The sequence below is a fragment of the Camelus dromedarius genome, chromosome 10 (genome assembly GCF_036321535.1).
Source record: "Camelus dromedarius isolate mCamDro1 chromosome 10, mCamDro1.pat, whole genome shotgun sequence".
NCBI lineage: Eukaryota > Metazoa > Chordata > Mammalia > Artiodactyla > Camelidae > Camelus > Camelus dromedarius.
The window spans coordinates 77,369,208-77,389,887 of record NC_087445.1 but is presented as its reverse complement, the minus strand read 5'-3'; the positions used below and the strand labels follow the sequence as shown (position 1 = coordinate 77,389,887).

The 20,680-nt window shown below is 60.0% G+C and overlaps 1 long non-coding RNA gene across 2 annotated transcripts; it reads right to left on the bottom strand.

Annotated features, from left to right (window-relative positions):
* Nucleotides 1–4,055: 4,055 nt before the first annotated feature.
* LOC105102808 (uncharacterized) lies at nt 4,056–5,353 on the bottom strand. 2 transcript variants are annotated; one of them, XR_004136472.2, is made up of 2 exons: nt 4,984–5,353; nt 4,056–4,153 (listed from the first exon to the last, which is right to left on the bottom strand). It is a non-coding gene; the product is annotated as an uncharacterized LOC105102808 (long non-coding RNA). The 2 variants fall into 2 exon arrangements; XR_010382888.1 differs by lacking the exon at nt 4,984–5,353 and adding an exon at nt 4,516–4,635.
* Between the last annotated feature and the right edge of the window lie 15,327 nt (nt 5,354–20,680).

Here is a 20,680-nt window from a genome sequence, read left to right as displayed (position 1 = left end):
CTCACCTCCCCCTGAACCCTTGGCTCCCACCTCAGAAGACCCCTCCATAAAACAGGGTTACTGCGCAGACCCAGTGAAGAGGCGAGAGGAGGAGTCACCAGCGGTCCGATCCCCTGGGGCTGGGAGCGGGGATCAGTCACACTCTGCAGCCCTGCTGCCTCCAGCGCCCGGATCCTGCACGTGGGCTCCTGAACAGGCAAACGCCACGTCCCCTCGAAGGCGGCCCAGGACACTCCGCGGTCACGTATCTGCTGCATTTCCACCCCTGAGCTCGCTCTGCATGGGTTTGTCTTATTTTCAAGACAGTGAGCACGGTCAGCTGCACCGGGCTGGGCGGCCACTCCCACCTGCGGGCTCCAAGGAATGAAGCCAGTCCTCCTGCTCCTCCATGGCCGGGGTCCCTCTCTCCCCATCGCGGGGCCTGCGGTGTGGTCACTACAGGCCGGCGGAGCAGCAGGTGAGGGGCCTGCAGCTGCTCTCTCCACCCGGAGATGCGTGGCCCAGGCCCTCCCAATGGCCAGCCCTCCCACAACCACCCTCACCTCCAGCACAGAGCAGAGGCTCAGAGAGGCTCAGCTTCTACCTACGGTCACATAGCAGTATTCAGCCAAGGCAGGATTTGAACCCAGGTCTGCTTGGGTCTTGAGCCTGGATTTGAGGCCCCACTTGGGACAAGATTCCTTTAAGGAAGTGGAGGGAGCCTTGGGGACCCTCCCTTCACAGATGGGGAGGCTGAGGCCCAAGAGGGGACTTGCCCAAGCTCACACAGTGAGCCCCAGCCAGAGCTAAATTCCAGTCCAGAGCTAGACCCAGCCCCGTGGGCCACGCCGACAGCCCTCCTTGGGGCACATGTCGGGGGTCTCTGCCGAGGAGGACTGGGGGTGTCTGGCTTTGGGGAACCCCCTGCTGTGTCCCAGAAGTGCCCATCGAGACACTAGCAGGGTGCAGACAGCCTGACCCCCATGATGGTTCCAGGGCCATGCGCCGCCTGCCGTGAGAACCAGGGCCCCAGGAGGCGGGCGGGATGCCCTGGGCTCCCCTTGGTCGGGCATGAGCACGCGGACCTCTGTCATGGGTCCCTCCCCAGGGTGCCAGGGCCGCTCCAAGTAGCCCTTCCCCCCCCCCCCGGCTCACAGGCCCCTTGGGCACTCGGGTCAGCCCCTCCAGCCAGGGCGGAGCAGCAGAATCCAAAAGGAAGCCCTGTGGTCTCTGGTCAGCGCCCCCAGTTTCCTCCTCCCTTCCCTGGTTCCTTGAGCATTTGACACAGGACTCACTGGGCTCAGCAGGGCCTTGGAGAACGTGAACAGGTCCAGGCTCCAGGGACTCTGCTCCTCCCCGAGCGGCTTAAGTCTGTGTGGCGGGGCCTCGGCCGGGCCAAGGGCGAAGTATGCTTGTTCGGGGGCCCAATCCAGACCAGGGAAATCAGGGAGGGCTGCCTGGAAGAAGTCACACCCCAGCTGAGACCACAAGGATGGGAGGAGCTGTGCAGACGGGGAGGAGAAGGGGAGGAAACGGCAAGCACAGGCAGAAAGAGTGGGTCCGGTCCTCGGGGCCGGTGGTGGCCGGCGTGGCCGGAGCAGAACATGGTCAAGGAGTGTCCTGCACAAGCAGCCTGGACTCTCTCCCAAGGGCGAGCAGCGTCCCTCCGTGCCAGACCTGGCGCTGGGCTGTCCCCACAGCCCACAGCGAGCGGGGCTTTGAGTCCAGTGCAGCGTGGCCCAGAGAGAAGGGAGGGGAGAGTGGCCGGGAGCAGGGGCTTGGGGAGCAAACGAGTGGATGAAACGCAACCCCACGTCAGGGCGGGGCTCCCTCCAGACCCTCCGGTGAGCCGGGCGCCGCCGAGCTGGCAAAGATGCCCAGTGTCTGGAAACCGTGCCCACCTGTCTGCAGCCGTGGGCACTGAGACTTTCAGGCCCCACGGGCATGGCCAGCCCGGCTGTGCCAGCTCTCAGTGAGTCGGGCCAGGACACTCATGCCTGGAGACAAGGCTGGACCATACCAAAGCCAAGGTGTCCTGGGGGCCTGCAGCCCGAGGTGGGGTGCTGGGGCCAAGGGGCTTCTGCCCCCATGTCCGCCGTCTCCCCTTCCACTGGACCCAGAGCAAACCCAGCGGGGAGAATTTCCCCAGGCATCTTGACTCCGCAGAGGGGATGCGGCTTGTAGAATGTCGTCTGGAGGGAAGCGGGTTAGGAGGAAATCGGGATACGCGTGGGCAAGTGCAGCGCTGCCCTGGAGCCCACATCCACCCGGGCGTGGAAGTCTGGAGCAGGCGCGGCAGATCCAGGGGTGGGGGGCTTGCAGCAGGTGGCAGTCCCTGTCCTCCTGCCCAGGAGCCTGGTCCCGTCCAGAGGCGCTTTCTTGGACGTCTACCCTCCTCCTTCTTTGATGGCATCTTGCATGGCTGATGATGTGAATGGAGATAATCTGCTGACCAATCCAGAACCATCTAAAGCATCCTCCTCCTCCAGGAAGCCTTCCTGCACTCACCTGGTGCACCCAGCACACAGGAGCCTCCGCATTCAGCGACACGCAGACAGCTGCCCCTGCCAGCCTTAGGCTTCGCCTCCCACCCCCTCTCCTCTGCTCTGGTCTTTGCCCCTCAAACGCATTGAGCTTTTGCAGTCACTGCCCCCTCTTCCCCCAGAGTGGCCACGGCCTGACTGCAACCCAGCCGCCGGTCCTCCCCTCCCCAGCACGTGCTCTCCAGGCGTCCCTGTTTGTCCCCTTGCTTGTCTCCCTCACAGCACGGACGCCTCATGAGAACAAGCTCTCTGCTTCCTTCTCCTGACACAATCCCGCACTCCCCATCTGCGCGTGCCAGATACCCCTGCACACACACACACACACAGAGGCACGTGCACGCATGCACACACATGCACACTGGCACCCAGGGACACGTGTGCTTGCGTGCATGTGCACACGCGCGGCCTTGAACCCTGGTCTCAGGGTCTGTTCTGGTTCCTGCACTATGCATTCCCACCTCCACTCAAGTGAGTCAGGCTCAGAGACGCTGGGAACCGGCCGAGGGCCACACAGCGGGTGGAGCCAGGGCTAGACCAGGACTGCCCCTCACCACCGGGCCCCACGGGCCCCGCGGCAAGCAAGCACAGCTCCTGTGGTCGCTGGATCCTCACTGGGGCTGCTCCCGGGCAGAGAAGGAAAATTCTTGGCAGGCCTCCCTCCTCCATACCCTCCCCCTCAACACAACGCAGACGTTCACCCAGGAGTAAGTAAACCTTACTAAGAGGAACAGAACCTTTAAAAGAAGGAAACTGAGATACCCAGAGGGGGAACGCCTAATTTCATCCCATTTCGCAACTGAATCGTAAATCGGTGTTGGAACCGAGCTCCCAGGCCGCGTGCTGAGACCGCGCAGGTGGGGTCACCGCGGGCTTTCTCCTCCCCCAGCCCCTCCAGATCCCAGACCAGTGCAAACCGGGCTGGGTCCCCTGGGTCTCTCACGGAGCCCTTGGGCCAAGGCTGAGCTGTGTCACCCCGGGTCACTGGGCCCCGGGGTTTTCAGTGGACAGCTGCCGCGACCCCCCAGGCCTGAGGGGCCAATGACGGTGCCACCCAGGCCCAGGCGCGTTACTGACTGAGCTTTCCGCCAGCAGCCAGCCACGTGCCTTAGCTGCCAGTCTCTGCCCCCTGAGGCCCACTGAGACCCTTGGTCTCTTTCCACTCCCATGGCTGGGCCTCACAGCCGAGATGCCCCAAGACTTCTTGGGGGGCACTGCTGTGGCTAACTTACAACATGTGGCCCCAGGATGGTTGGTGCTGGCTGCCCAGAATCAAAATCCATGACATGTAAACTTTGCAAGAAGCAACGTGAGCTTAGACGACAGTGTTCCCACCTGTTTATTGAACAGTCCCGAGAGGCTTTCCATGTCCCCGGTCCCTCTCATGTCACATATACCCCAGGAGTGCCGCCCCCTCTGCGCACAGGACGGGGCCATGGGCGGGGGGGTGAGGGGGGCTGGGAGGCAGCCGGGGCCTGAGTGACGCCAGTGCCGGCAGGGCCTGCAGCCTCCTCCCTGTTTATGTCAGCATCCGTGAAAAGCATCCGTCTGGTTGCTCAGATGTATGCCAAGAGCTGGTAGCAGAGGTCATGACAAGCGGGGCGACCTTGGCCCTCGTCCAGCGGTCCTGACGCCTGGGAGAGAAGTGCTTATGTCAGCAGCTCCATCCTGACCCCATCCTGTGAGGTGGGGGCTTTCTCCTTCCGACAGGTGGGGGGGCTGGACCCCCAGACCGCTCCTGCTCATGCTGCCAGACGGCAGTGAAGCCACGATTTAGACCCGGATCTGATGCCAAAGCCTTTGCTCCCCTCTCAGCTCCCCACTGGCTCCGGACACTGCTCCCGTTTCAGGCCATGGTCATCTCTGTGCCACACGGAAGGATGGCTGGGGGCCCAGCTAACGAACAAACAAGACTGTTCTTCTGAAAAAATCCAAAGTCCCCTCTTTCTCTCCACCCTGTAGTCCTGTCCATGACCTCGGTGACCCAACCTCTCACCTGTTGATGCCACGTTGAGCCTGCATTTGACCTGTGGCCCTGACAACATGTGAGAGCCTGAAAGATGGCCAGCCTGGGGGTCTTCTGTGAAGACAGACCGACAGCTCAGACCTGGAAGGAGGCCCCAGGCCGCGCTGCCTGCCCCAGGCCGACTCCCACACCAGCTGACCCTTCCTGCAGGTCCTCCTCCACCTGGGTGCCCAGCTCTGGATTCTCCACTTCCTGAAGGCAACCCCTCTTCTGACGTTCCAGAAGGTTATACTGATGAGAGCATGGATGCTTCTCTAATTACTAATGGGCAAGTACCCCCGGGGAAACCCCCAGCCTCCAGGTCCTGAAGCCTGAGGGATTCAACCCCCTTCTCCAAGCTCCTGGTCAGACTATGGGCTGTGCGGGTGAGGGGCGGTCGGGGCGCGGGCGTTCTCCCTTCACCGAACTACTCAGGGAAGAATTCCCACCCCTTCTCACCTGAGCAGAGGGTGCCTCCTCCTGCAGCGAGGAAACCGGGGCTTGGCGAGCACCGCCCGCAGCGGGAGCCGGAGACTCGGCCCCACTCAAGGTGAGAGGATGACTCCTAACAGACCGGCGGCAGAGGTGGCACAGTAGGCAGGTTTTCAGGGCTCCCCGTGAAAGCCTGCAAGGTCTGCAATTTCTGATTTGAACTGAAATGGTGGGTAGAAAGGACCTACCCTCCACACACACATCAGTGGGTGGAGCCAGCCAGCCACCCACCCGCCTTGCTGCCCCACATACCTGCCCAACATTTTCCATTCATTTATCCATCTGTTCACCCTACCACCTACCCATCACCACAAATCCATCCATCCAGCCACCCACCCGCCTATTCAGCACTCACTCAGCTCCCACGACCTCTCTTACTGTCCACCGTCTCAGAGGGTGCAGATGCACCGACCTGGTGGTGCTCCTGAGGAAGACAGACACAAAAGCAGATGTTTATAAACCACATCGGGGTGCAGGCACCCCCCCCCCCCGGGAAGGACCTTAACCACAGGACCACGGGCCGAGGCTGTGCAGCACACTGTCCCTGCTCCGTCTTGGGGGTCCCCGCTGAGCCCTCCCCAGCTACACCGCCGCCTCCTACCCCCTGACTTGTGCATGTTCCAGACGTAGCGCCCTCCACCTTGTCTGAATACCCAAACCCTGCCTGCGGGCAAGGCACACCTCGAAGCTGTGCCCTCCTGTGTGGCCCTGTTGGAGCACCTACCGCACTGCATCCAAACAGCCCACTGTGTTTGCGCCCCCACAACTGGGGTTCCCCGGAGGGCAGAGACCTGACTCTGCTCGGGCAGCACCCGGTGTGGAGCTGATGTGAGAGCTGACGCTTTTGAAAAGAGTCTGTGTAAGGAAGACATGGGGGAAGGGGAGGGGGAGGGACGAATGGCCAGAGCCCCCATTCGTGATCCCCCCCACTGGAGTCTTCAGCCCACTTGTCCTTCTGGATCTGGGGGCTGCCTTCCCACCCCTCCGTGGACCCACACAAGGGACCTGACGTCTGCTTGTGGACTGTTCTCCTAAGCCCCAGGAAAGACGCCCCCATCCCAGCCCCAGGCTCTGAAGGACCCGTGTCTTCCTATTCACCTCCCCCCAGGCCAGTCCCAGGGCATGGGACTCCCCCTTCCCGAGGAGGGGGCTTGCCAGGCTGGGTCCTGGGAAACCAAGGAACCTTCTGGAAGGCCCTGGCCCAACCCTGGGCAGCCAGCCCCCCTCCCCAGCCCAGCAGGGCATCTGGGAGTCTCTTCGAGGGACTGGCCCGTTTCGGAGGCCCACTGAGCCCCCGGGAGACAGGGCTGCCACGCCAGCGTCTTCCCACAGTGGTCGGTTGGAGCGCCCGTCTGTCAGAGAACGCTAAAGCCGAGACCAAGGGCCACGGCCTTGACCGCCAGCCCTGGACTCCAGAGACCACGTTTCGCAGGACACACACTCACCACTTAATATTTAACTCCCCGCGAGCTTTCGGGCCGCTAATGACATGACATTAACTTAGTGCAAATAAGAAGGTTCAGAGGCGCCGACCTGGAATCCACGGAGCGTTGGCCAGGCCACCGCACCCGCTCTGCCCACGAGGGCCCCAGCTGGCCGTCGGGGGCTGAGGGCCAGGGACAGGGCTGTGGGGGAGGGGTCATGGGGGCGCAGGGCTCTGTTCCGACGCCCTCTTTTCAGTTGTTTCTAGACTCTGCTCGAAGGGTGCCTCCCCCAGGAAGCCCCCAGTCTCCGTGCCCCTCCCCACAGCCACGCCGGCCTCTGGGTACTTTCCTGTCCTCTCCACGCTCCTGCAGGGCAGGGTGATGAACCAGCCACCCTGCCTCGGCCGGGTCCCCGCTTAAAGCAGACCGGAGACCAGGCCGCAGCTGCGGGCAGGGATGCCGGGAAGCACGGTGGGGAGCGGGAAGAGAGGGGGAAGGCAGGAGCACAAGGAAGCTGCTTTCTCGATGGGCTTCGGCGGCTGGCAGGGGGCTCGGGCCCCAGGGGCCCTGTGAGACTATGGAACACATTCCAGAATGTCCCCGTCTAGGGGGCACCTTACCGACCCGCATCCTGCTTTAGGGTTGTTTGCGGGAACTTAACTCCCCAGCACCTGTCGCAGACCTCGCCTGCCACCAAAAAAAACACAGAACGTCAGCAGGGGACACGGGACAGCCCCCAGGCGCCATTCACTGCGGACCCTCGGGCTGGGCCTGCGCAGGCACGCCCTTGCTCTCCTCAGCTCCTGGGTTGGTCCTGCTAGTGTGGGATGGCCCGGCTAAGAAAGCTCACCATCCCCACTTTCGAGATTAGGAGACTGAGGCCAGGTGGGGCGTGTGGCCCAGCCAGCGGGCAGCAGAGCCAGATACATTCTGACCACTGGCCGCACGACTCGCTCTGAACTTGCAGCCGCGGTCCGTGAGCCTCCAGCCGCACACGCTCGGCTGCCGCAGGCCTCAGAGCTCGGGGTCGGGGAAGCAACCCAAGGAGGCGGCCTCCCCCGAGGTGAGTCCAAGGAGGCCACCGGAGACCGGGCAGGGCCGGCTCTGCCTCCGCCACTGTGGGCCCTCAGCCAGCACGGAGCCCCCGCCCGCTGCCGTAAGTGGAGGGCGAGGGTGTGGGGCTGTCACAGAGCTGCCGGGAGGCTCAGAGCGCTCCTGAGGACAGCCAGGCCGCCCCGGGCCTCTAGAGAGCCCTCATCAGACAGACAGCTGGGTCCTCCTCCTCACGGAAGCACCTCTGCTGACCTGCGGGAAGACTCTCAACGTCGCTGACAGTGAACCTGAGCCCAGAGCTCGGCCTCGACCCAGGCTCCCTCCTCTCTCCCTCCCTTCCCAGCAGGCCTCTGGGCTCGGCTGACGGCGCCCCGGAAAGGACCCCCCAAAGCCGCTTCCCTTGTTGGCCCCTTTGCTGTGCTGCTCCGGGGGCCCAGCGTGCAGAGGGTGCCAACGAGCCCCTTCCTCCCTCTCCCAGCTCCCAGCCTGGTCCCCGGCCCTGGGAGTCACCTCTGGAGCGACGCTCTCCTCCCAGCCTCCCAGCACCCCCATGCTGCCTGGCCCTGCACTTCCAAACCCCCCAGAAATAGGTCGGCCGGCAGCTGAGGGACGCGTGGGTGTGCAGAAGCAGGGTGCAGAGGTGTAGACCCAGCCCTCAAATTCAGAGTCGTGATCCACTGGGCTGCTGGGGTGGGGGCATTTCACGCGGGAATCTTGACATCGGCCCGTCCAGCTTTCCCAAGCACCTGTGGACCAGAGGAGGCCCACGGAGGGGAAGACGCCATGTGCCCATGGTCCGGGAGCGGGCGGCGCAGGCGGGGACCCCACCCTGATTCCAACAGGGCTTTGAGATTACCCCGACCTCTTGCAGGAAGGAGTGCTCAGGGGGGCACAACGGGGAAGACACAAAAGATGTGTGTTGTGGGGGGGGGGGTGCGTCAGAAGAATGAACGACCCAGATGTTGCTGTCATACCCAGAAAAGACACCCAGATGACCTGGGAAATGACAGAGGACTGCCTGGAGGCGGCTGTGACTAAACCAGGACCACATTCAGCCAGGGAGAAGCGTTTCAGGCAGAGGGCACAGAGTGCACAATGGTAGAAGCAGGTGGCTGGAGTGTGGAGCAGGGTGTGGGGAGGGGAGGGGGTCAGGAGTCGAGTTTGGAAAGGAGGGTGAGGGGCAGGAACTCCTCCTGCCCTTGGGATCCTCCTGTGCCATGGACCCTGCACCCCACGGCCCCACCCTGCCGATCCCTGGCTCGGGGGAAAGCAGACCGTGACCACGGCCCGATCCTCCTCCCCTCACACAGGCTCCAGCCCCACTGAACTGGTGTTAGCAGTCCACACTCACCCGCCAGATCCTGCCTGCCCGGAGCTGGGTCGTTTACACCCACACCTGGTGAATACACCCTCCTCACTTTCCAGGTGTCGACTCACCTGTCACTGTCTGGGAGACGCTTCCTGGTCCCATTCTGGGACAGGTGGCCCCACCCCGAGTCCCTGCAGCTCCCGGTACTGCCCCCACCCCTAGGATCCCCCCGACTTACTTTCCTTTCCATCAAACTGTGGGTGCCACAGAGTAAAACCCTCTTCCATCTTGTTCGCCCCTCTGTCCTTGATGCCGGCGGACAGCCTGGTGCACAGTAGGTGCCCAGTAAAAATATGTTGAAGGAAATCATGGACGAATGCCAACAGATAGAAGCTTCAAGGAGGCAGGTTTTTAACTCAGTCTGAGGGAGAGATTTCTACCTTCACTGTAGGGAGTGAGTTCCCCATCATGGAAGGTATCTAAGCAGAATCTGGGTGGCGTTTTGCAGGTGACGGACAAAGCCATCCATGTCTCACCCGCAGGGATGGGCTCAGGCCCCGGGGAGGCTCTCCACTGGAGGAGGGTCTGTGCAGCCGGGGGCAGCCCCAGGAGAGGTGGGTGGCTGTCCCTTTGCAGGAAGTGGGGCCAGGATAGGGGCTCAGGAGCATCCTCCATGTGGAGGGAGACTCCATATTGGGCTCAGCCCTGCGGAAGGAAATCTCGATGACCCCACTCAGCTCTGGCAAAGGAGGGGCGCTGTGAACGGACCCTCAGCTCTGTTTCTAAATCACTGCCATTTCTCTGAAATGCCTGCACTCCTGCTTAGGCCCCCACCTCCAGTGACATACTCTGGGGTCCAAAGACAGTCAATTGCCAAGCACCTGCCCGCCTTCCACCGGGGCAGGCCACCTGAGGGCCTCTTGGTCCCCTGATGGCAGCCCCTTGGTGGTGGGGATGAGGAGCTGCAGTGGGGTCCAGGGCCGAGCCCCACCCCTGCTCCCGGGATGGGAGGGTTTCACACAGAGCTGGTGCTGAAGCCGGTCCTGTGACCTGCAGCGCGGGGGCGGGGGAGGGCCGTTCGGGGTGTCCTGTCCCCCCAAGCAGCCATGGGACAATGCTGGGGAGCCCCTCCCTCCCAGCCGGGCCAGCACTCCGAAGCTTCTTCCAGTCTCCTCTCAACCACAGCTGACTGGCCCTCATTAGCACCCGCTCAGCGAAAGGGCTGGAGCCGGCCCGCTGAGTCCCCCCTACACGGGGTTAACCAGTCCCTGCGGCAACCCTGGGAGGAAGAGGGGCCGGGAGGTGGTGTCGCCAGGCAGAGCCCCTCACCCGGCTCTGCTCCTGCCGCGTGGGTGGGGATCGTGGTAGCGGGATTAAACCAGGCTGAGCCAGGGCCCCTGAGCCAGCAGACGAGGCCTCAGCCGCTCCCAGCTCCCAGGCTCACTTTCCACACTTGGCGGACGCTCACAGGGCAGGGCTGCTCTCTCCGCTCGCATCTGTGCCCTCGACGGGCCGGCGCACAGTGGGTGCTTTGCCGAGGGTGCGGATGAGCCCTGCCTGCCTGCCTGCACCTGCCTGCACCTGCCCGGTGTGGGACGCACCCGGAGCTGTCCCCACAGCCCCACCCCCGCCAGCCAGGGCTGCCTGGCCTTCAAATGCTGCCTCCGACTCCTAGACTCGGGGACAACACAGTGCTTTCCCAAAGAATCAGAACAACATGCATTAAAACCCCAGTCCTGACATTTCACTGGGAGGCGCCCCGGGACGGGCAGCTTAGTCTCTCTGGGCTTCAGTGCTCCTCGTCTGTAAGTTGAAGATGATGACAGTGCCAGTTTGCTGTGAGACGCGTCCGAGGGCACGCAGTGAGCCGGCCAGTATAAAAGTTGCTATTAGCAGTGCCCTTTCGAGTTTTCTGTTTTTCACTGTGTATTCCTCCCGCCGCCTGGTCGAGCCCACGGGATTCCCAGAGGCAAGATCCGGGCCTTCTGTGCCCCATGGTTCAGCCTGTGTCCCTCGCGGAGGGCAGACGGACATTCAGGGACAGTAAGTAAACTCACAGGGTAAGTTCCATCACCTTTGGTCATTGGCCCAACACTGTCTCCTCTCCCTGCCCCCGTCCTCAGTCTGTTTGCCCACGTCCAGCAGGTAAACATGGCCCCAGCAGGTTGGCTCCCCTAGAGGCAGTGGGGGCAGCGGGGGCACCAGGGGACAGCTGGGAGAAGCTGGGGACAGGGTTGGGACAAGCCCGGGAGTCAGGGCCTGTGGGGAAGAGAGCCAGCTGCAGGAAAGGGCCCAGCCCCACTCCAGGGTCACAGACCAACAAGAACCCAGTCCGCCAGCCACAGGCATGCCTGGAGACCCCCAACCCTGCTCTCAGCCTACACCCGTTACACCCCAGCCCCTAGTCCCAGGACCCCTCCTCCCTCTGTGGGACCACTCCCTGTCCAAGTTCATGTGGGATTCCACAGCCAGAAAGTCAAGGTGTCTGCTCAGCTGACTCCATGCCTCATGGAAGTCTCTTGGCCTCCACTGAGAGATCGTAGAAGAAAAAGCCTATTGAAGGCATGGCCCACCCCTTCCTCTTTCATAAGGAAACATCTGATTGACCAATGCAGGACTCTAGCCCCAGGAAAGTTAGTCCTCCTGGTGACTGCTTCCTCCCACTGGCCAGAATACACACCCGTTGTGCTTTCCTTGCTGTGGCTGCCAGGAAGCTCAGGCACACATTACATGACTCTCTCTGTCTCCCGAGACACTCTTCTCTTTCCTCTTCTCTCTAGCTGATTCCTGAGCTTTTCCTTCGATTTCCATATTTAAGTTCTATGTTTCAGTATGGATTTTTTCCAGAAGATTCCCAACTAACACTCAGAAAATGTCTAATTGTGTATATACCCAGCCACTTATCATTGTATAATAAATAATGTCTACTTGGGTCCTCAAAGCACTGGCACACACATGCGTGCCACACCACACAATCTTCAGGGCCCTCCCCTTGGCCCTCTCCTGGATGTGGTGCACCTCTAGAGGCATGAATGTCACACTCACGCCCCCAGGAGGCCAGCCACCCTCTTTCAACACACACCACGTCCCTGGGCACACTGCTGGGGAATGGGGCGTGGGAGGGGGCTTGGCAGGCAGAGGCTCCAGGCCTGGATCCTGTTTTGCCCCTGTAAAAGTGAAGCCTTGGGGGGCTCCCTCTGGGCCCCCAGTTACATACCTGGAACAAGGGAGTTAGTGACTGTTCCTCTTGGAGGGGAGGGAGGACTCACTGCAGCAACACACACCCAGGCGCCAACAGCCGAGTCTGACAGCCGGGGCACCCCCTTCCTGACTCTGGGCTCCAACCCACAGGATGACCGAAGATTTGGCAGGCCCAAGAAAGGCCCAAGCCAGGGCCACCCCATTCTGGGTGCTGCTGGGAGCCATGCGGGCCATTTCCTGTACGATGCTCTCCCTCTGTCTCCCATCCAGACTCGGGGCGCCCCAAGGGCAGGGGCCTGCCCTTCACCCCACGGGCGGGCAGATGCCAAAGCCAGGAGCCCCAGGCCTGTGGAAATGCCCAGACCCCTCCCCTCCTCAGTGTCCCGTCCTGAGCCGCTGAGGTCATGGCTGCCCCGCCCAGACCTGTGCTCCCAGTGAGTCCAGTCACAGGGGGACCGTGATGGGGAAACCAGAGCTGGGACAGTCCAAAGAGGCAGGACCGCAGTGCCCCCGGCACAGGGTCCCTGGGCCCCGTGTGAGACTCCCGCCCGCACACTCCGCGGGACAGCCAGCTCCATGCCGCCCGGCAAAGCCACCTCACTCGGTGCCTGGAAACAACCCTCCCCAGCCCAAGTGCGACGTGCGATGGAGGGAGGGCAGTCAGTATTAATACCAGTTACTGCTGTTGATTCCAGCTTTAAGGAATCGATTCCAGTCTGGGCCCCTTTCATGAGACCCGGCGGAGACACACGGGTGCGGCTGCTCCTCTCTTGCTGGAACGGCCCCTCACCTGGCTGGGCCTGCGGAAAACACCCGGGGGGGTGAGGATGCTGGAGAGTGGGCGGAGGAGGACGGCGCTGGGGCGGGACCCAGGGAGGAACTCTCCCCACGCTCTGTCCTCCACGGGGAGCGGACACCAGGCTGGGTGGACCTCACTCACCCAGGGACCACGGATCCTAAACTCGCATCACAGAGCTGCTCTCTCTCCACACCCCCCACCCTCAGCCCCAGGGCCCTGTAGGATGAGCCTGCCTCCTGCTGCGTTCTCCCGGGCCGGAGCCCCGTCCCCTGCCCACGCAGACCCCTGGCTCCCCCATCCCGCTCCTGCTAGAATGCCCAGGGTCGGCTGGGGCCCTGCTCTGGGCTCCTACCCACCGCAGCCCTGTTGGTGCCCACTGATGGGGCAGGCATAGAAGCCTGGGCCTCACTCTGAGTTACCTGCAGGGACGCACTGCAAGCCTGGCTCCCACACACACACAGGCTTGTTGAATGAATGAATGCCCACAAGCGTTTTGAGCACCTACCACAAGCCTAGTCATAGGATCCTAGAATGTCAGTTAGAGACGCTTTCATTTGCCCTTGGACAGATGGGGAAACTGAGGCCCAGGAAAGGAAGAAAGGGAAGTGACTTTCCCAGCATCACTCGCTCCTCTCCGGGGCTCTCGGGGAGGACCACGCTGTCCTGCCAAGGGGAGGGGCAGGAGCAGGACCCAGCCGACGTCCTCACGTGGAATCTTCTCATCGACAGGAAAAAGCTCTGCTGCCCCCACCCCCCACGGAGCCCACTCTCCCACCCGGCTGGCCTCCTGACCGGGCTGGGGGGGGCGGTCCCCTCTCTCCCTCTCCAGCCTCCACCGCTTCAGATTCAAGGCAAGGCAAGAACTCACGTCTCTGCTTGTCTCCAAAGCACAGTTTCTCGCACACGACGTGACCTGACACCAGGATTCATCACTCCTCCCTTAACCGTCCATCGGCTCGTTGAAGACCTTACCAAGCGACGGCGCCAGAAAAGTCCAAGAAGGGCCAGGACGGCAAACACGACAAACCCAGGCACCTTGCAATGCTTTCACAGGCGTGAGAGCTGCGTCCTGGAGAAGACGAGCAGCGCGCCCCCCATGCTCGGAGGCGGCAGTGTGTCCTGGGAAGCGGGGCAGCCTCGGGGGGCCGCTCTAGGGGGCGAGGCCCCTCACCTGACTCCCAGCGGCTGCGGGCTCCCAGTCCACCCCAACCCAGCCCCCTGCACTAGGGGCGCCCTCATTTCTTTGACGGGGTGGGGGGCTCTTTGGGAACCTGGTGGAGCCCATGAGTCCTCCCCGGCAGTGCGGGTGGGGTCAGAGGACATGCACCCTGAAGACCCCAGACACCGTCCAGGCTTCCCGGAAGCAGGTGGAGCCCTGCTTGCACCGCCCAGGCACCGTGCACAAGGGTCTCCTGAGAGTCCCAAAGTCACGGTGGTGAGAGGCAAAGCTGAAATCCAGTCCGAGGTCTGCTTGATCCCAAAGCCCAGGTCTTCTCCTTTGGAAGCTGCCTGCGCCCCCTTCTCCAGGTCCCCAAAGATGGCCCTGAGCTGGGGGTCTGGACATTTAAGGGGGTCCGTAGGACGCAACACAGGAGTTTGCCGGATGCAGAAAGCAGCTCCCCTTTGTCCCAGCAACGTCCCCATGGCACCCCCATCAGAGCCACCCCCCTCCGCCCCTGCCCCCCTGTCCTGGTTTCCAAGCCCACTCCCTGAGCCATCTCTGTGCTGCAGAATCGTACCCCAGGTGCCAGCCTGCCCACGGAGAGATGGTTTTATGCAATTGTGTGAGGATTTCCCAAGAAGGTGACCATTCTCTTCCTTCCGTGGCTGAGTCATAAAAATAGAGTGACCTCCGCGGCAGTGGGCTCGTCCCCCGCCCAGCCCTCTGCGTTCTGGCTAATGCGCTGTCCCTCCCCCAGGCTTCGGCAGGCAGCAAAGTATCTTCTCCTGCGACCAGGCCCGCAGAGTCCTTGCCTCCTGAGTGGCCGGTAAACTCTGCCCCGATTTAGCTCACGAGGATCCAGTGGGGCCGGACTTCCATCTCCACAGGCGCCCCACTGCCAGCCGGGACCCGTGAGTTGCCTGGCATCATCACTGCCAAATGAAGGCGGCCGGGAGCCCCACGCACCTGCTAAGGGACAGGCGGGCCCGGGGGGTGGGGGGAGGGAGGCCGCCAGCAAGCAGCGCCGGGGGGCTGGGGGGGAGCAATTCGGTGACAACCCCGAGGTGATAAAATGGGTCTTTAAATAATTATTATCTCAATCCCTCCTTGAAAGCTACATCGGGCAAAAGGCCTTAAATATTGTTTGAGCCCATTACCAGCCTATAAAGTAATCGCTCACGGCACACAGAGGCGTCGTAAGGGGGATTGGGAGGGGTGAAGCGGTTACGCACGAGGCCCGAAACACCCGCAGAAGCGGCGTATTTTGCACTTAATTATAATTAAATTTAGAGACATCTCTTCCAGCTGGTGAGCAAACAGAATCTGTGTCAGCCTCCCCAAGGTCTGCGGCTCCGATCGGTTTATCTATTCGCTGTTGGAAGATCCCGAGCCGGTGGCCCCTGGGGTCTGGGCTTCAAATGTGGACGCAGAAAAGAGCCAGGACATGGCCTTCGCGGCAACCCCCTCGTGCCCAGATTTGCGGGTATCAAACCTAAAAATCCAGAGCCTGCCCAGCAACCTGCAGGGAAGAGACGCGTGCTGAGCTTTCAAGGGCCCAGGGCTCCACGCGCGGGGAGCAGGGGGCAGGGGAGGGCCCTCCAGGGTCAGGGCCAGCCGGGGGCCTGTGAGCAGGGGAGGCAGGAAGCCCCAGAGGGCCGGTCCCGGGGCAGGCGGCCCCGGAGGGCTTGCAGACACCGCCCAGCGCCGGGCGCCGGGGTCCTGCCAGTGGGAGGGCCCCGTGCCGGCCCCAGGCGATGGCGTCTTTGTGCTCTACCTGCTCGGCCAAGCTAAAAAGCAGCAAGGCCGCAAGCGCCCTCTTCCAGAACCGTGGGGAGACGGGGTGGGTCTGCCCCGCGCCTCGGGCCCCTCCTTGGGACAATTTCTGCTCTCTCCTCCCGAACAGGCAAGTTCCATGACTGCCTCTCCCCACCCAGTGCAGAAGTTGATGACAGCCTAGAGCTGCTGAGAAGGGTGAACTCCCAGACCAGCGCCGGCCCCTCCGGTCGGCCCCTCGGGAGGGCTCGGACAGGGTCATCGACGGGTGCGGACGGCCCCCTGCCCCCCCCCCGAGGGCTCCCCATGTGCCCCGCGCTCACGCCTGACCCCTCGGCAGAAGGCGCTGTGGGTGTCACCGACCCGTTTGGCCGCAGGGAAGACTGAGGCTCCAGGAGGCAAAGCCGGCAAGCGGAGGAGCCGGATGTGAACCCAGCACCTTTGGCCTCAGAGGCCCGTCCGGCACCTGCTGCCCTCTGCCCTCGCGGAGGTGGGCAGGAGGGAGCCACACCCGCGACAGGTGGGAGCGGAGGGAGGCGACCTGGCCCCAGGGGCAGGGAATCGGCCCCCCAGACACGGCGTCAGGGGTGGGGGGGGCGGCGTCCCTGTCTGCTCAGTGCGGGCTCGGCGTTTATAGGACAGAAGGGTGTTCTCTGGGTTTTGGAGGCTAGAGGTCCAAGATCAGGGTGCCATCGGGCTGGGTGCTGGTCCGAGCTGGCTTCCTGGCTCACAGGTGGCCGCCCTCTGCCCGCAGCCTCACATGGCCTCTTCCCTGTGGGGGCCGAGAGAGCTCAGGGCTCTCTTCCTCTGCTTACAGGGACACCAGTCCCACCGGATCAGGTCCCACCCTTACAACCTCATTTAACCTTAATTTCCTCCCTAACGGCCATGTCCCCAAATGCGGTCACACTGGGGGTTACTCAGGGCTTCAGCACAGGGATCTGGGGGACACAGTTCAGTCCGTAACAGTGGGGAGGTCCTCTCATCCCGAACAGGGAGTGAGGAGCCGAGACCACCAGGTCATGCATTCATCACGAGACTCGGAGGCTGGGAAACCCCTGACCAGAAGCCAGAGAACACACCTCAGGTCTAGCCAGACCGACCAGGTCCACGGCCACGTGGACAAGAAAGAGGGGACAGATTACCGACTGGTGGGCAACCCAGCAGCCCGAGAGAGCCGAGTGGCAGAGTTCACGAGACTGCAGACCACTGACCACTAACCAGACCACCCCGACCACCCCAACCATGCAGGACAGTGCGTCCCCCGAAGCGCACACTGTGGTGGGCTCTCAGAAAACCCAGACCAGTGCCACCCAAGCACCAGCCCCTGCAGTCACTAACGGCCCTGTAACCACTGTCCGGACTCCTGAAGTCACAGGGTAGGTTTGCCTGCTTTGGAACCCACATAAACGGAACCAGACAGAGCGAGCAATTCGTCTTCCCTGGCTCCTCGCGCTCAGCACGCTGCCTGGGAGGCGCCAGCATCGCCGCTCGTGCGCGGCCCACGGTTCATTACTGTCGGGCCGCAGCTGTGGCAGGAACCCACGCAGCTAGTCCACCCCCGACTGATGATGGACTTCGGAGCAGGTGCAGCTTCTTGGCTCGTTCAAACCGTGGCGGTAGGATAACTCCCATGTGCCCCTTTGGGAGGGCCCAGTTGCTGGGCTCCGACTTTGCGGGCCACACCAGAGCGCTTCCCAAGATGGCAGAGCCGCCCCGCACGCCCACCAGCGGCGGGAGTCCCGGCTCCGGCACAGCCCCGCCAGCACAGGGTATGTTGCCGGCGTCTTAAGTTGTAGCCGTTCTGGTGGGTGGGTCTGCTGGTGCCCCCTGCAGTTTCACTGGCATTTCCCACGTGAATGATGAGGTTGGCCAACTTTTCATAGGCTGAGTGGCTACTTGGAAATCCTATGTTTTTTAAATTGCAGTACAGTCAGTTACAATGTGACAATTTCTGGTGCACAGCATATGTCCCAGTCATGCATGTCCATATACATGCATGTATTTGCTTTCACATTCTTTTTCATTAAAGGTTCTTACAAGATATTGGATATAGTTCCCTGTGCTCTACAGAAGAAATCTGGTTTTTATCTATTTTTATATATAATGGTTAACATTTTTAAATCTCAAACGCCCAGATATACCGCATCCCACTCCCTTTCCCTGGTAACCATAAGATTGTCCACTACGTCTGCAGGTCTGTTTCTTTTGTTCATCAGTGTCCTCCTCCTCCGCCTCCTCCACCTCTTTCTTCTCCTTCTTCCTCTCCCTCTCCCTCTCCTTCCTCTCCCTCTCCCTCTCCTTCCCCTTCTCCTTCCCCTTCTCCTTCCCCTTCTCCTTCCTCTCCCTCTCCTTCCTCTCCCTCTCCTTCCTCTCCCTCTCCTTCCTCTTCCTCTCCTTCCCCTTCTCCTTCCCCTTCTCTTTCTCCTTCCTCTTCCTCTTCCTTTTTCCTTCTGTTCGAAGCATAGCCTGTTCAAGAGTCCTGCCCCCTTCTCTACTGGTCGTCTTTTCCTTGTTGATTTGTAGGTGTTCTTCCTGCCCCCAGGTGTGAGGCTTCTGTCAGGTGACTGTATGGCAAACGTATTCTCCAAGTCTGTGACTTGCCTTTTTGGCTCTCAGTTGTGTCTTTTGATGGACAGAATTCTTAGTTTTAAAGGAGAATAGTTAATAATTCTTTCCTCTGGGGCCCCCGTCACTGTGGCTGGTCTCATGGCCAGACGGTCAGGCTCGCTGCCTCCTGACTGGCTCCAGGCCACTTACCCCTTCCAGGATGGCCTCTTGGCAAAAAGGAGCCTGGAGTGACTGGGTGGCAGGTATGACTTCATGTTTAATGGGATTCTTACGGTGTCCCTTGTTCAAGTGTCCCCTTCTGGGAAGCAGGACTCGTAGACCGCAGAGCTGGAGTTGTGGGGATGGAAAATAAAAATTTCCCAAATAGGTCACTGGGAGCGACAGTGAGTAGGGCCCCTCCTACAGAAAGCCTTGGCTCCCAGCCCCCAGACTCTGCCTGTGGGGGCGCAGCATCACGCGTCCCAGGGGATGCGCGCCATCTTCACAGGAGGCGTCTGCAAGCCAGAGGCAGCGGCGCCTTCGCGAGGCTGCTCCGTCCGTCCCCGGGCCGGCAGCTGCCGGGTGCAGCGCCGGGCACGGGTGCAGCGCCGGGCACAGCCACGGCCGGATGCCCGCAGCCAGACCCCCTCTGTTGTAAAGCTTCTCCTTCCTTTTCTAGTTTCTTAAGACGGAAGGTGAGGTTATTGATTTGCGCTCTTTTTCACACTAGGCGTTTACCTATGCAGTTCTCTCTGAGCGCTGCTTTAACCGTATCCCTTGTGGTTTGGGTACGTTCTGTTTTTGTTTGCATTCTTTTTGAAGTATTTTTTCTTGTTTCCCGTCTTCCTCTTCCACCCATTTGTTATTTAGGAATGTGTTGTTTAATGCCCACATATCTGTGAATTCCCGAAATTTCCTTCTGATTTTAATTTCTAATTTCATTCCTTGCAGTCAGAGCACATTTTTTGGTATGATTTCAATCCCTTAAAATGCACTGAGACTTGTTTAATGCTGTAATACGCGGTCTGTCCCGGAGAGCGTTCCACGCGCACTTGAGAAGAACGCGCATTCTGCTGCTGATGGCTGGAGTGTTCCACAGGCACCAGGGAGTTAAGCTCCCTGGTGGATAGTTCTGTTGAAGTTTTTATTTCCTCGCCGCTTTTCCGTTTGTTATATCCATTTTTGCAAGTGGAGTATTGAGGTTTCCAGCTATTGTAGTTGAACTGTCCGCTTTTCCCAGTTCTGTCACTTTTCGCTGCATGTCTTCTGTTGTCAGGTACGTATACGTTTATAATCATTGAGTCTCCTTCGTGGATTGACCCTGTTACCACTACACCCTCCTTCTCTGTCTCTAATAACAACTTCTGTGCTGACGTCAACTTTGTCTAGTATTGGTACAGCCACTCCAGCCCTCGTTTGAACACAGTTTACATGGAATAGCTTCCTCCATTCTTTTACTTTCAACCCGTTCATGTCCTTGGCTCTGAAATGAGTCTGTCTGTTGTAGATAGACATCATTGGTTCCTGTCATTTTATCCGGTTTGCTAATCTCTGCCTTTTAATTGCAGAGTTTTAACCTATTTACATTTAATATAATTACTTTTAAGAACGAGCTCACTTCCATTTTGCTGTTTGTTTTCTGTATGTCTTCTTTGTTTCTCAGTTCCTCCATCACTGCCCACACTTGTGATAAATAGATATTTTCTGCTGTACCATTTTAATTTCACTGTAACTTCTTTTACTATATATTTTGAGTTACTTTCCCATTGTTGCCCCAGGGATTACAATTAACATCTTAATTTGTAACAAGCTAGTTTAGATTAATATCACTGATTTTCAATAGCACATAAAAATGTTGCTCCCATGTATCTCCACCCCCTACTTTTATGCCATCACTGTCATCCTTACTGTGTCTTCATACACTGTGTGCCCATCAGCCTGGATTTATAATTATTATTTCATGCAATTATCTTTTAAATCAGATATTTTAGGAATAAGGTGCAAACTGAATACACGTCCTCGGCTGTCTTATTCAGGATTGTTCGTGCATGGTGCGTCACCTCTGCTGCTCTCAAGAGTCTCACTTTGTCTTTAGCTTTTGAAGGTTGGGTTACGATGTGTGAATCTCTGAGTTCTTTGAGCTTCCTAGATATGAAAAAATATATATTTCCTGTCAAGGTTGGGAAGGTTTTAGCCACTATTCTTCAAACGTCCTTTCTTCCTCTTTGTTTCTCTTCTCGCCTTCTGGAACTCCTATTATGCGTATTTTGGTTTACTTCATGATGTCCCACAGGGATCTGAGGTTCTGTTCATTTTTCTTCATTCCTTTTTCTCTCTGTTTCTCAGAACGGATCATCTCAAGTGACCTATCTTCAAATTTGCTGTCTCTTTCT